Source organism: Miscanthus floridulus, chromosome 14 (genome assembly GCF_019320115.1).
Source record: "Miscanthus floridulus cultivar M001 chromosome 14, ASM1932011v1, whole genome shotgun sequence".
Taxonomy (NCBI): Eukaryota; Viridiplantae; Streptophyta; class Magnoliopsida; order Poales; family Poaceae; genus Miscanthus; species Miscanthus floridulus.
In genome coordinates, this window is record NC_089593.1 from 30224608 (window position 1) to 30231299 (window position 6692).

The following is a 6692-nucleotide window of genomic DNA, read 5'->3' on the forward strand; positions in this document are numbered from 1 at the left end:
CTATACCTTGATATCTATGGGGTATTGCATTGGGTAGTTTGATGCTAGTGCTCAACTACAACCATGATCTTGTAACTTGACTAATGGTATATGTAATAAACACTAAAAGATGCTTTTTAACAACATGAAACAAGAGGGCTAGAGCATTGGGCTATTTTTATGGTGCTCTAGATTCCTCTCCCTAAGGACTTATTTGGAAGTGATCATCCGGGACTTACAGTATAACTATGAGGGCTACATGGCTCTGACTTTAGCTCAGTATGAGGACCTTTTCTAGCTTGTTAGTGGTTACCTTTATTAGCGTAAGAATGACTTGATGAATCGGATATAGGACAGCCTCTACTCTTATATGTATAGTCGTGATGGAATTATGCCATTTGACAGGGGGTTCCTATATCTGTTTGCTGAGTAAATCTAATGGCCCTAACTTATTAGACGAACCTTTAAAAAGTTTCATAATGAACCCTGCCGACCTTTCTTGATAGTGGGTCAAGAAGCCGATCACCTCGGACGAAAGGGTAAATCATGACTCACAGTGAAAGTGTACAACCTCTGCAGAATGTAAAACTGATATATCAGCCGTGCTCATGGTCATGAGTGGCCTTAGAACATTTATGTAATAGATGATGAACACAGATGATACTGATGATGAAGATGCTCACTAATTATTACTGTTTATGGCCGCATTCGGCTGGCTGGCCAGCGCTCTCACAGTGGCACTGTTCACGTGAACAATGTTTTCAAACAGAACAGTATTTTCCCATCACAACAATCAGCCGGAACAGTATTTTGGCTTATTTTTCAGTCCTGCCGAACAGGCCGTATGCTATTCATTATTCATGTTTACCTGATCATGTATTTATATGGGCTTGTGATAAACTTGTTGCTACTCCTATGCTAAAATTGTGACCATTAAAAGTTAATCGCAGTTAAACCAGTGTCAGTCTTTTGAGCCTCATGAACCCCATGTTATATTTGTTGAGTACGACATGTACTTACGCTTGTTTTATTTTTCACATATTTTGATAAAAATCCTGGATGAGTACCAGATTGCTAGTTTGGAGGAATTAGGCTTGTGATCAACCAGTCAGTTGTCTCTGTGAAATTGAAGTCTTCACCCGAAGATCGAAGTTGTCTTTTCGCTGTTTGCTATCTAAGGTTATGTTCTTTATACTAAGTACGTTATATATTGAGTATTGTCTTTCGATATTACCCTTATTTGTAGCTATATGTGAGATTTGACTTTCTGTGCTTATATATGGTGTGTATCTGGTTTTGTTCTCAAAACCGGGTGCTATAAAGCAGCACGTAGTGGTATTATAGATTTGTGCTCATCAGACATGCTATAATCATCGGCCCATCGTAGCTTACTTCGACCCACAAGCTGCTACACGGATCAGCCAAATCAGAATTCAGCACATCCATACTTATGCCCAGATCTAAAATTTGACCTTATTTCGTTACCTGTCTATGAATGGGGCGGCACCTCTGTTCTTGGGGGCGTTCTTCAGAGCGGACGCCAGGTCGGCGCGCCTGCTCGTGGGCGTTCGACGACCTGCTGATGTGCTGCACGGCAGCGCAACCACTATTGTCGCCGTCGCCTTCGCCTCCTCCTTCGACGAGATGCGCGCAGTCTCCACGGCAGCAGGCCAGGTCGGTGCTGCACGGCGGTGGATGATCTGCTGCTGCTTGGTGCGGCCGCGAGCCCGTCGCCGCCTCCGTCTCTGAGCTTCCGGTAGGCTGTACTTGAGGAGTCGATGAGAAGCCGCACTCACGCCTGAGCCGAGGAGCCGCGGTGGAGCCTTTTGTGTGTACGCGAGGAGCCGAGTTGAGGGGAGACGACGACGCGCCTCACGTGCTGGCCCTTTGATTACTACCGGTGACACGCGGCGAGCGTCAACGAAGGGCACGCACGCGAGATGCAGTACGCCCAGCACCTATTTTTTTTCCGTCAGGAGACTCCCAAGTGTTTTCAAGAAAAATGGCCTTCGAGAATTATTTTCGCTAACGCGGCGGCAAAAAGCGGCGCCCTTCCCGCCGCTCCTACGATATGCGCGCCGAACTTCAGCTTCGCGCCCAACATTTCAGCTAGACCAAAACCCTCAAGCCTCCGACCTCCGACCTCCATCTGCGCAAGCACGCGACCTCCGACCTGCCGCCACCATCGTCTCCGAACCTGGCGCAACCGTAATCCCAGCCGTCCCTGTGCCCAGTGCCGCTTCCGCTGCCATACGCATGGGCCAGAATCTAGCAGCACTAATAAAACACAGCCACATACCCTAGCTCCAATTTATTCCCCAAATCACAGATCTCCAATCTGCTCAGGCCCCTACGATTCCCCATCCCTCCTTAATCCCTAGCTCCATAGATCAGATCTTCCACTACAGATCCGTGCTCCATCCCCTTTCTGGATGCAAACGGGGCAGCCTGAGGTAAGAGAGAGAAGGTGGAAAAAAGGAGGAAATTTTGTTTTTTTTTTGTTTCCTGTGATTCGGAGGTCATGATTTAACTATAGATTTCCAATTTTGATGCAAGCTGTCGGATTAGAAGAAATCTTGCTCAACCCCCTCCATGGACCCAAATAAAGGAACGTAAGGTAAGGGATGAAGCAAATTTTGCGATGTTTCAATTTCTTCCTGTGATTGTCCCACGACTTGCATTTGTGGTTCTGAGGGGAATTGTCGGATTTGACGAAATCTTGAAGGAAAAAGTCTACTCCACCCCCTCAACTATGGAAGGTGGTCTACATAACCCCCTCAACTATGAAACCGTCTGTTTTACCTCCTGAACTTTCCAAAACGGTCTAATTTACCCCCTGGGCGGTTTTTCAGGGCGGTTTTGCTACAGTAACAGCGGGTCTGCTACAGTACCGGTGTTTTGAATTTTCTTTTTTTTTTGTTTATTTTCGTTGAATTTTTGAAAAATCATAGTAAATCATAGAAAAATCGTAAAATAAAAAATCTAATTTTATTGGACTCCACATGAGTAGATCTACACAGTGAATATATAATACGGTATGTTTTAGTACAAATTTTTTTTGTAGCATTAGATTAATTGGAAAATCTAATTTTGTCTGTAATTAATTGGAATAATTCATAGCTGCAGCTTCTATGGTCCAATTGTGGTGAAATTTTTATGGTACGCTAATTATTGTATGCTTGAACTATAGTAAAAATTTCGTACTCGTTGGACTATGTATAACTTAGTTATAGATAAATTCTAATTAATTACAGACAAAATTGGATTTTCCAATTAATCTAAAGCTACAAAAAAAATTTGTACTAAAACATACCGTATTATATATTCACTGTGTAGATCTACTCATGTGAAGTCCAATAAAATTAGATTTTTCATTTTACGATTTTTCTATGATTTACTATGATTTTTCAAAAATTCAACGAAAATAAACAAAAAAGAAAATTCAAAGCATCGGTACTGTAGCAAACCCGCTGTCACTGTAGCAGCCCGCTGTTACTGTAGCAAAACCGCCCTGAAAACCCGCCCAGGGGGTAAATTAGACGGTTTTGGAAAGTTCAGGGGGTAAAACAGACGGTTTCATAGTTGAGGGGGTTATGTAGACCACCTTCCATAGTTGAGGGGGTGGAGTAGACTTTTTCCAAATCTTGAAGCATCACTCTGTAATGTTACAAAGAAAGTCCTGAACCAGCCTATGGTAAGATTATCATCTTTTCTGCATTTTTTTTGCTCCATTTTTTCCATATTCAGTGAAGTAATTTTTTTACAAAAAAAATCTACGGAAACCATTTAGGTCTGCTAAATTGATCTTAGCTATTTCCCCAAATTAGCTCTGAAGTCACTAAGTCTGCTAAAAGGATCTGCTGCTCAATAATACACCATCACTGCTGCTGCACTTGAACTTGTTGGGAGAAGGTAACTCAGTTGTAATTCTTCTTCCCCTTTGCAAGTAAATTTTCTATGGTGCCTTCGTGTGCTGAATATATGTCTAGTGGTCATGTTGAATATTGCTGTTTAATATATGCAGGTCATCTGCTGCCCTTTAGTTTTTAGTATTAGCTACTGGATAAGCGTGTCTAAGGTTTGTTTAATTCACGCAATACCTTGGTGGGAACAGAAGCCTCCAGAAGCATGGGAGTTGGCTGCAGAACTGAAGTGGTGCAACGAAGATTGGAAAGTGAGGTTATGTGCAGCAAGGGCTCGCCGACAAATGAAGTACACTCTCAGAGTTCCGAGCATCATTGGTCGAAAAAAAGAGTTCCGAGCATCAGTTATCGGGTCACAAAATGAAGTACTCTCAGAGGTGCCAACAAATTGAGATAACAAATTGTTTGAAAGAGGGTAATGCTGCTTTGGCCATGGTAATTTGCCTCTTGCTTGAATGATGCCAAGAATTGTTTCTTTACAATATGATAGTTTTGTTAGTTTCTGCAACTTATTGCTTAGCCAAACAGGATAAAAATTGTATAACATACCTGCATGTTTTTATCTGTCATGTGATTTATTTAGTGAAATTAGCCAACCAATATTCACTTATAATTTTTTATGTAGATCATTCAAACACAACTGAATATTCCAATACCTCCACTGGTACTGCCATCACAAAATGGACCATCTCATCAGGTTTGTACAATTTGAACCATGTGATGTCAATTTTCAAATTCAGTGATATAACTTTTTTTCTAAAAATGAAGGGCACATCTGGAGGACCAGTGGGTCGGTTTGGCTGCTGGTTGAGGCAGCGCTGGTACTGCTAGAGATGCTAGAGAAAGGGAAGTTGCTGCAAAAGTGGAGGTCACGTAGATGAATCCATGTCGATCAATTAGGCTAATCTCAGTATGATCTTACGGTTCGAAACATGTGAAGTTTGGGATTTGGCCATGTCCTGCCCTTTTGTGAACCTCTAGAACTTCTGACTTTTGTCAACCTAATCATCCTTTGTGCATAATTTTTAGAAGTAGTAGAAGAAATAAGTTAGCCAGGAGACTCAAGTATTTTAGCAACCACTGCAGTCATTATATGCAGACGAGCTAATTTTTCTTTTGTTATACCAACTGTTCTGAACTAAACTCAATTATTTTCATTTCGGCTTAATGATATGTTCCTGGTGAAACTGCAAACATTGCATAAGAATGGCAGCTGGACGTTTTAGATATGTGGTATGGGTGCCCTGAGATGCATTCATCAGAAGTCTTAGCGAGCATTTATTCAATTGCTTGCTGATATTGAAGTTGTCAACTCTACCATTATGAAAACTACAAGCAAAAGTAGATAATGTTGTCTGGCAGTTTAAACATTCAGAAACGTGTGGTTGGTGTTTTGGAGCTCCGAGCTCCTACTATCTTTGTATGCTCCTGGAGAAGTTTTTCACCTGAGGTAGTTCCAAATTTTCTTATTTCTTGTATGTTTTCCAAGCGCCGAACTCAAATTTTCTCATTTTTCTTTACAAATACTCCAACAAACACAGTATGTTCAGTCATTATATGTTTGTGATGCTGCTTTTTCTGTGAGCTGTAATTATTGGAGATGATTGAGATGGGTGGTCCCTGATCATACAAGATCCTACTCTGGGTAATTTGGTGGAGTTTGCCCTGAACCTAAGCAGTTCGTGTACCGGGCTCAACGAATGGATGAATCTGGGAAAGGCAAGTGCGGGATCCACTACAAACAAGATACGCCAAGATATGGGATGACAGATGTGCTCCAAGCTGCATCTAGACATCAATGTTCTCCCTAAAGAGTTTTTTTTATATGTTGACTGTTGTCTTGGCAGTTGGGACACTGCTGATAGTTGTAGTTGCTGATTAACTATGGTTTCATTTTGTATAGTTCTTTCTCCTTGTTAATGGTGGGGAAAACTCGAGAGCTGAATCCACTACTGATGAGACCACGCCAGCGTCGACCACCTCGGCGACCTCTCCGACCACCTCGGCGACCTCTCCGACCACCTCACCAGTTGATACACCACTCCAAGTCCCTACTGGACCAATCACCCGTAGCCACGCCCAAAAGATACAGCAATAGGTGCACGCGCTACTTTGTGAATTTCAATTAAACATTGATGGTAATTTCGAGCTACCTAAGTCGTGCATGTTGTTATTACTCAGGTTCTACGAGAAGGAAGACAAGGATGGATCAGAGAGAAGAGCTACGTTCGAGTCAATCCAGCATGGCGTCCGACCAGTTTTAGTGAAGACTGCTCCGAAGCTCAATAGTCTGCATGAAGCTAAAGATCCCGTGCAAAACTGAAGGAGTTATGACCAAAACATTAAAGACTGCATAGAAGCCCAGAAGACGCGTGGAAACTGAAGACCACCTCGTGAATGCTCTAGGCCGTTGACCTTCCACCTCCCAACCTGGCTTCTTCAGTTCACATCTATCTTAGAGACTTCTTATAGTATAAATATTACCTCTAGGCTACTAGAAAATGACTTTTTTGATGATTTGATAATCCCAGTGATATTGCAGCCGAGCTGCCGAGTGCTTACTCAAACCCTTGTTCTTCCTTGTTCTTCCTGAACTTGTGAAGAGATTCCTCTAGAATCCACTAGTTCGTGCTCTGCGGGTTCCAGTATGGCTGCCCCGCCTTGTGTGGATTAGCTCCGGTTGTGGTTCTGCGGTTGTTAGGAGATCGAGTCGAAGTCTTCGTGGTTTCGGTGTCTCTCCCCGTCGCTTGGTCGCATCCAACCTTGGTCAGGTATAAAGCTAGTTACCCC

The 6692-nt window shown here is 42.6% G+C and overlaps 1 long non-coding RNA gene across 2 annotated transcripts; it reads left to right on the forward strand.

The window, feature by feature from the left end:
- Nucleotides 1-3632: 3632 nt before the first annotated feature.
- On the forward strand, nucleotides 3633-5014 carry LOC136502600 (uncharacterized). Of its 2 annotated transcripts, none has more exons than XR_010770640.1 (5): nucleotides 3633-3673; nucleotides 3790-3891; nucleotides 4004-4337; nucleotides 4528-4599; nucleotides 4671-5014. It is a non-coding gene; the product is annotated as an uncharacterized lncRNA (long non-coding RNA). The 2 variants fall into 2 exon arrangements; XR_010770641.1 differs by having other exon boundaries at nucleotides 3651-3673; nucleotides 3807-3891.
- Nucleotides 5015-6692: the final 1678 nt, after the last annotated feature.